Source organism: Chinchilla lanigera, unplaced genomic scaffold (assembly GCF_000276665.1).
Source record: "Chinchilla lanigera isolate Chin_1 unplaced genomic scaffold, ChiLan1.0 scaffold00016, whole genome shotgun sequence".
NCBI lineage: Eukaryota > Metazoa > Chordata > Mammalia > Rodentia > Chinchillidae > Chinchilla > Chinchilla lanigera.
Window position 1 is genome coordinate 30,534,190 of NW_004955417.1, and position 9,017 is coordinate 30,543,206.

The following is a 9,017-nucleotide window of genomic DNA, read 5'->3' on the forward strand; positions in this document are numbered from 1 at the left end:
CTCTTTGGAAGGAAATAAAAGAACAATAAAATACATCGAATTTTTTTTTCTTTAAAATAAATATAGAAATCTCTGATGCCCAAAAACTGATAGCAAAGATTGTATATCTTAAATGGTACATTTGTAATGATAGTTTAATGAAGTTTGGGCCTAATTCCAGGAGCAAATTATAAAACCCTAGCAGGTGGGAAGCACTTACCCGAGGGGGCCGCTGGGCCTCCCCTGAGACCTGCCCCATCCCTCGCTCAGGTCCGAGCCTGCAGTGGAGCTGAGGTTTGTGAAGAGGGTTCTGCTGGATGGCTCGGGAGAAGTCAGCGCGGAGTAGGGCAACACCTAGGCGAAGATGCAGCGTCCCTACCTGACCCTCACCTCCACGCCCTAAGACCTCTTCCTAATTTTCTGTATTTTTTTTAGGAAAGAAAAACTAAAAGCCTTTCTGTTTTGCTGCCTCTTGGTGATGATATATTTACACCACTCAGGAAAGAAGTATGATCCATTCCTTTCTCTTAAAAATGCACTAATAGTCAATGCACTTCAGTCAATAAAAACTTTATTATGCCTGCACTTACTTACGCGTATTTACTTTGGGTCAGGTTTCAACTTCCCGAGATGAAATGTTTAGCCAGCATGAAACCCAGGCCGCCAAGCTCCAGGGACCACATTCCTAAGCCTGTCCTAGTCGCTGGAAAGATGAAGGCGGACAAAGGACAGGAAGCTGAAGGGCTCCCCGGGGCAGAGCGAGCGCGGGGAGCAGCCGGCCGCTCGGAGAGGCGCCCAGGCCGGGAGAGCCGGGAGGGGCTCCGGTCAGCAAGCAGAGCCCGAGCTGTGGGGAAGCACCTTCAGGGAGCGACGGCGGCCGGGACAGAAGGAGGGCTGCAGGGGAAACTGAGGCTGTGCGCCTCGGGAGGCTGGCTTCGGGCCTGAGCCGCGACAGTGAAGAACCAGGGCGCGGAGCGAGCTGGGCGGACCGCTCCCCAGCCCAGAGGGGTGAGGCGCGCAGGGGCCCGGACCGGCCCGACGGCAGCTCCAGGAGGAGACCGGCCGCGCGGGACGCGGGCACCCGGACGGCCTGGGCTGCCGGGCTGCCGCTGGGTAACACCTGCGGGAGGAGGACGCGCCGCCCGCAGTCCCCACACCGTGCCCCTCACCGTGCCCCTCGCAGACCCTGGACATCCGCACCCGCACGATGCGCCGGGACGCGGACTTCCGTCCAGAAAACCTGACCGCTCAAGTCATCGGTGAGACGGTCAGGCTCCGGGACTGCAATGCTCGCTCCAAAATTAGTTACTGTTCAATGTGTGTGGGTTTGAACTGCGTGTCAGCTGATGTTATTTAAACCCGTGTCAACCCTAAATTAACACAAAAAGAAACAGGCAAGCGCATCGCAGGGGAGAGCGCTGCCTGTTTGGGAATGGCATGGCTCCGGGGTGGGCGACAGGCAGACTCCGCCCAGGGGAAGGGTGCTCTCAAAGGCGAGACTGAGGAGGCTCCGCACCATTGTAGAACCCACTCTGCCAAGGTTAAGAGCAGCAAGCGTGGTGTTGGGCCCCGGGGCTGCGGGGCCTCAGGGAAACGCGTGTTCCCTGCGCTCTTGGGGCGGTCTCCCTCGGGGACCACGCAGGGCAGCCCCTTGTTAGGCCGTACAAGCCACTCGGCTGTGGTCCAGCGACAGCCACGCTGCTCTCACACATGAGCATGTGGATAAGCTTTTGTCAAAAATCCCCCCAAAGCATGTCTGTAACAGTCTGTGGGCACTATTGAAAGAGACCCCATCAGTCCTTAGGGTTTGTAATCCCCTGCTATGAGAAAAACCACTCACCTGCTCATTTGGTGTGCAAATAGCATTGTTTATTAATACCTACCCCGTGAGTAGCAAGTGCCAGGGACTGGGAATGCATGCCAGTGTGGACCGGACCCGTGCAGAGGAGCTGGGGAGAAGGTGAACCCTCAGAGACCTTAGGGAGCCACACGGCCTCTCTGCCTTAGCACCGTGGATTACAAGTCAGAAACCACGCCTGCTCCTGCACCTTCCGTCCACTTCAACCACACACGCGGATAGGAGCGACGTGGAGCTGAAACCCCACTTCTGGCTGAAGAGGCCGAAGGTGCTGTGTACTGATGATTACGTTTGCAAAGTGTTTACAGCGTAGCTTGTGCCAGTGCAGATTCAAAATGTCTGTGATGAGAAATAAACGTCCTCTGATATCCGTCCTCACCCTCCGGGGGCATCTCAGAGTGCGACTGCTAGAGAGGAGGACAGTAAAGCCCTCCCTGCTGCTCCCTGGACCCTGCTCCAGTCTACCCGGACTTCCCCATTGAAACGGGAACTCTGGGTCTGCAGAGAGACCCCAAGCTCACGTACTCAGAGGGACAGCAGGGGAGAGAAGCAAGAGGACGTCCGTCCCTCCACTGTCGGGAGAGGCCTTGGGAAACCCGAGCGGCCAGTGCCTTGACGTGGCACTCCCGGCCCTCAGCAGGCACAGAGGTTCGTCTCTGCAGTGCGAGTTGCCCTCGGGGCCCGGACTGTGACAGCCCTTGCTGCAGCCACACGACCTGAGGCCAGGTCCAGGCAAACACAGCCAGCGCCAGGCCTCACCACGCTGTGATTGCCCCGCCAGTGCCACGTGTGGGCACCCAGGTGGCTCCTACGAATCCACAGATGTTTCACCCTGCTGAATACAAGCAAGCACAGCGCACCTTCTGGTAACGACATCCCACTGTTTAAGCAATAGTGAGTCACAGAGGGTGTGAAAATGTTTTCATAGGTGGCCTTATCAGCGTAAATCGTGACAGGTGTGCGTCAGTTCTTGTCACTGTTATCCCCCCGCTTTACGCTCCGTAAAAGTTTATTCCACAGTCGTCCTTCCAGTCTTCTGCATGACCATGATCGCTTCTGGCATATATGGAAAATGGAGCGCACTTTCCTGTATTAATAAAATTAAACCTGTCAGATTTAGGCCAACTGGGCATTAAGTTTAAACTAGACCAAATACTGGCTGAACAGAGTTGCAGCTTGTATAGATCAGATTTGGCATAAAATTTGGTTTGTGATGTAATATAAATTGTCAAAGCAATACTTCACATTCTGTATGGTTTATTTTTAAAATGATATAAATCATACGGGAAAATAAAGCCTAACTGAATATGAAAAAAAGCCTCTTGGAAGAGCAGTAGGATGAGAAGGGAAGTGGACTGTCGTTAAGATCTAGCATGGGGCCCTGCGGACACCCAGGACCGAGGACAGGAGAGTGGGGGCCCGGAGAAGGCGCCTCCACGTTCCTGTGGGAATTAACCTGTGTTAGTTTTACATATTGCACTTTGGGACTGGGCACCTGGTGTTCTCCAGAGAAACATAAAATCGCCATTGTATTTTTTCTAAAAAAAAACAAAAAGCCACGAGATCTGTTTGACAAGACAGCCACACCTGTGATGACGTCAGACTAAACTTTGTCAACCTTGCTAGACATGAGGCCTTTCGCGACAAAGCCAGGATCCATCCCAGGTCACAGCCACCATTTCCACGACGAAGATCTTTGTCAAAGCACTGTTTTGCCAAAATAAAAAATCCAAATGTTGTGTAGGAAGAGTTTGAGAAATACATTATAAAGAGTCAGTCGATTAGATTGTGTTATCTTTTTCATGAACTTTTGAACTAAAAAGATATAGAGAAAATCTGGACTGAAATTCAACACAAACAGCTACTTGTCCAAGGCAATTTATTTTCATAGTTTCCTAAAGTTTTTTTCTAAATTGGCAGGAGACAATTAAAAGAACTAATTTTAGAGCCTAATTAAAATAATAGAAATGTTCATTAGCTGAATACATTAAGCTTCCAAATTACAATACAGTGAGCCCCTTCATTCAACAAACGACTGCTCTCTGCAGGGCCGTGGCCCGAAGACATGGCCGCTCCCCAGTGGCGCTTACAGTGCCACGAGAGGGAGAAACGGTCTTGACTCACTCAAACATGAATAGTGTAAAAACCGATTGCTTGTTGTGCTCCAAGACAAGGCGCCCGGCACTGAGGTGTGTGCTCTGCGCTGAGCCTCAGGATGCCGCGAGGTCAGCGTCAACACCAAGCCCGTTTCCCTCACGAGAGACAGGCACAACAGAGCTGATGACGCGCCCCGGGCAGACACCTGTTGGTGGGAGGCTGGGACTTGAACCCTGCAGAGCTGCGTTCTTAACTACTACACCGCACACCCCCTCACACATATCCCTGTACACTGGGGTGAGTGGTGTAAAGGAAACTGCCACCCACAAAAGCATTCACACAAAGCCGCGTTAGATGTCAAGAGCCATTTCCCACAAATGTGTGCTCTTAAACTGCCTCAGAAACAGCTGAAGGCCGGGCTGGGGATTTAGCTCAGCGGCAAAGCGCCTGCCTGGCAAGCGCAAGGTCGTGAGTTGTATTCCTGGTACCGGAAGAAAAACAAAAAAAAAGAAACGGCTAAAGGTGGGGAGAAGAGAGGGTGGGTGGACCCTGGTGTTCCAGAGTGAACATCGAGTCTCAGTCATGGTGTTTAAAGAGGAAAAGGACGAGAGGGAAAGGGAGAAGCACTAGTCATCCTTACTTTGGCTGAGCACATTCCCCCAAATGCTGCATTACAATCTGGGAAGATGTATTTTCTTATTTTGTATTTCATTAAAAAAAAAAAAAGAATTTAAATTTTGTTGAGCAGAAGAAAGCAAGATGAACTGTGTGTGTGTGAGAGAAAGAGAGAGACAGGGACAGGGTCTCGCTATGTAGTGCAGGCTGGCCTTGAACTTGCTATGTACCCCAAACTGGCTTCAAACTCACAGTGACCCTCCTGCCTCAGCCTTCCGAGTGCTGGGATTACAGGAGTACACCACCGTGTCCGGCTAGCTGAACATTTTTTTAAAAGAACCCAAAATGGTCAAAGGCACAGAGATCCAAAAAACTGTTTTGTAAGGCGCCAAGACTGCTGATAACAGTTTTTAAAAGCTAGTAGTGAAAATCATCATTTTCAAAAGTGTCTGTGCCCAAAAGCTTTCTTCCGCTACTGTGTATCCCGGAAAGCTGTGCTTCTACTCTGTCCTTGCCATCGGGAAAGACTGCCAGCTGCACAGGGTCAGTTGGTGTGGGCACAAGGAGCGCACAGGGTGAGGCTCTTGATCAGGCCGGCGGAGTGTTGGGAAGCCAGGTCGCTCTCCCAGAGGCTGGGGGTCCCAGCTGCCTTGATGCCCCCCGCTCCGGGTCAGCACCCAGATGAGGCCTGGGAGGGCGCAGCAGGTTTGCAGCGGGTCCCAGTGGGCCGTGCCCTGCACAGGGACTGAGGTGGTCCTGAGAGGCTCGAGCAAAGCGGCCCCAGGGCCTCTCGGGTCGCTGATCCTGGTCTGAGCTGTGACTTCTGCCTCCCCCACCAAGGTGTCCACGGCTGAGCCCGAGGGCGCCCACTCTCAGCCTCCAAACCCGTGGGTGAACCGAGCACTCCTTGCCTGAAGGTAGCACCTCGTGCATTTCAATCAGTGATGAAAGCTAACAAGACAGCTACGATAACTGTACTACTAATTCCTATTAGTTCATTGAAAGGAACAGGTAGTGCTTATATTGTTTGATTAATTCTGCCTGCCTGTATCTGGTAATCTGAGCAAACATTTTGAAGATAACAATATGCAATATAGTAACTGTTGTTAATTTCCTATCATCTTGTTTTGAAATTCTGTATCATTTTTATTTTTTTCTCCCTTTAAAATTAAAAAAAAAAAAACAATAGGAACTGGGACCGCAACCTAGGAGTCACATAAACAGCTCTATCTTGTAGACATGGAAAACTGTCACAGTTTCAAGTGGACATTTGCACATTTGGAAGTTTTTTCTGAGAGAACTGGAAGCCAAGAAAAACACAAGAACCAGAAAAAGAAAATTGACTGTTCGAAAGCTAACACGTGTAAGGCCCTGTTAATTGGGAGAATGGTAAATTCATAAGCAGTGTTATAATTGGCAAAATGAAGTATGAGGCCCGAAAGATAAAAATCCTGTGTAGTGTCATTCTGATATCAAATCTATTTTATTTATTAGAGCATTTGACAGCTAATCAACACAGACTCTGCACAGCACACCAAGGAATCTTATGAACTAACATACAGAAAGCACACAGCACTCGCCTCAGATATAATAAATGCTCATTAAATGTCATTTTACTTGATAAGCTCTCCTACCAACCGTGTCCTTCCCTCCCACACAATTTGTACTCCGTATTTGGAGCCCCCCATCCTATAAGAAGTCAAAGCAATAAATTCAAGGGGAAAACATTCTAATTTAGAATCTGAAGTTTGCAAGTATGCATAGAACCTACCACTAGTATGTTTGACGGTGAGAGGCCCAGTCACTATCATGACCACGTGGCTCTTTCTTCTCTGCAGACACTGCCAGCTTGTCAAGAGCCTGTCTAAACTCAGTAATTCCTTGGTGTTCTTCTGGGGGTAAGATTCCCACCAGAACCTTTCCTGAACTGAATTCTGACATCTCAGCGTCAACACATGACCCAACAAAAAGGTGAATTAGAAAGTGCTGCATGCCAGGCATTTAACAGTGTTTAATGCCCCTTCCCCCCATACCTGTTGAGTTCAACACAAACCCAACACCCAGCAGACCAGACCATGTGCCAAGCTGTCCTCTGGAGCAGGGATGGAAGGAACTTGGGCTCTGGAGCAGATGCACCCAGGTTTCAATCCTATCAGTCCTGCTGTCTGCATTTTCCAGGGAAAGACTTTATTATCTGTGATATCTTTTCTCTCCAGCGTTCAGCATGCCAAAAGCTATGTAAGAGAAAGTTGATCAATTCTGAAGAAAGAAAACTTCATAATGTAGTAACTCTGAGGCCATTTTTGGAGTTCAGTACACTATCACTTACGAATTCCACAGTAAGGAGTTCATTTGTAGCTTTAAGGAAAGCTACTGCTGATTAAAATGATTCAGAAAAATTAGATAAATCAATTGAACAATGAAAATCAACCTTATACTTTCAGACTTATCAAAAATAAAAGGGAAAGATGGATGACAGTCACTTTTCTTTGTCTTCCAGGATCTGTTTTCCCATTTTCTCCTTCTATAAGGGAACTTCCAGATTTTAGGTTCGCATATGACTTCCCATCGCAACCATGGCTCTGTCTTCCTCTCGTCCTGCTGTAGCCAGGAGACTATCAGGGGACTGTGAGGGACAGTAGTGCGCCCAGCTTCCTAGTTATGTCCTTGAAGGCCAGCAGCATGGCCTTCGCTCTCCATCCTGACCTGACTGGAGCCAAGACGGTGCCATCCATGAGGGACCATGGAGACACATCACCGGTGCCATCACTGTGGAGCCATTGAGAGAGGCTGCATCTCTTCCAGAACCTGGGCAGCTGTGCCAACCCCACGCCATGCCCCCTTGTACAATTATTATTGTAAAAAGAACTTTTAAAATAATAACAACAGACAAAAACAAAACAAGGCAAAAACAACAAAAATAGTACAGGGCTTCAAAACAAGATGATAGGAACTGACAATGGTTGCTATATTACATATTGTTATCTTCAGTGAAATTGCTCAGACTACCAGATGTAAGAATGCAAGATTGATCAAACAATTAAAGGCAATAACAAGTAATAAAAAAACATTAGAAACGATACAGTGCTTCACCAAAACGATGGTAGGAATTCACCAATGGTTGTTGTATTGCATATTGTTGTCTTTAAATTATTTGTCCAGATTACCAGATATAAGCGTGCAAAACTGGTCAAGAAAGATTTAAGCATTAACCGTTCCTTTCAGTAAACCACTAGGCATCAGCAGTACAATTATCCCAGCTATCTTTCCATATACACATATATTTTTTCCCCTTCTTTCTTTCTTTTTCTCCTTCCCCTCATCCCAGTTGTTCCTTCTTTGAGCAATTTCTTTCCCTTTCATAATATCTATTGTGCATTTTGGGTTTTATTAACTGTTTCAGGTTTTTACACTAGGGAGACAATATGATGTTTACACATGTGGGTCTGATTATTTTTTCACTTATGAGTATGGTCTCTAGTTGCATCCATTTACCTATAAAAGCCTCAAGTTTTTCTTTTTTATAGCTGAGTAATACTCTATTATATAGAAATACCACATCTTCTTTATCCATTCCTCAGTTGATGGGCATTTGGGCTATTTCCAAGATTTAGCTATGACAAATTGTGTTACTCTAAACATGCATGCATATGTATAGCTGTGGTATGATGTTTTTAATTCTTCTGGGAAAATATCCAGAAGGGGAATAGCTGGGTTAAGTGGGACTTCTAATCTTAGCTTTAGGAGGATTCTCCACACTGATTTCCACAGTGTTTCCACCAATCTACATTCCCACGAGCGGTGGAGAAGAGTTCCTTTTTCCCCACATCCCCTCCAGCATTTGTTATTGGTTGATTTCTTGATGATAGCCATTCTTTCTGGGGTGAAATGGAATCTCAGTGTTGTTTTAATTTGCATTTCTCAAATGATTAATAATGTTGAACATTTTCTCATATACTTATTTGCAATTTCTATTTCTTCATCTGAGAAGTGTGTATTCATCTCAGATGCCCATTTTTGTATTGGATCTTTGAATTTTGGGGGCCAGAATTTTTTTTAAATTCTTTATATGTTCTAGATAGAAGTCCTTTGTCCAAAGGACAGTTGGCTAAAATTTTTCCCAATTCATGGATTTCCTTTTTACCTTGTTGATGATTTCTTTTGCTGTGCAAAAATATTTCAATAAGGTGAGATCCCATTTGTTGATCCCTTTAAAATATTTCCCATGCAGTTTGGTTTTTGTTCATGAACTCTCTGCCTACCCCTATATCTTCAAGGTTTTTACCTATTTTCTTTTACAATAAATTTAGTGTTTCTGTCTTAATATTTAGATCTTTGATCCATTTTGACTTTAATTTAGTGCATGGTGAAAGATATGGGTCTAGTTTTAGTCTTCAGCATGTGTAAAGCCAGTTTGTCCAGCACCATTCATTAAAGAGGCAGTCTTTCTTCCACTGAACATGTTTGG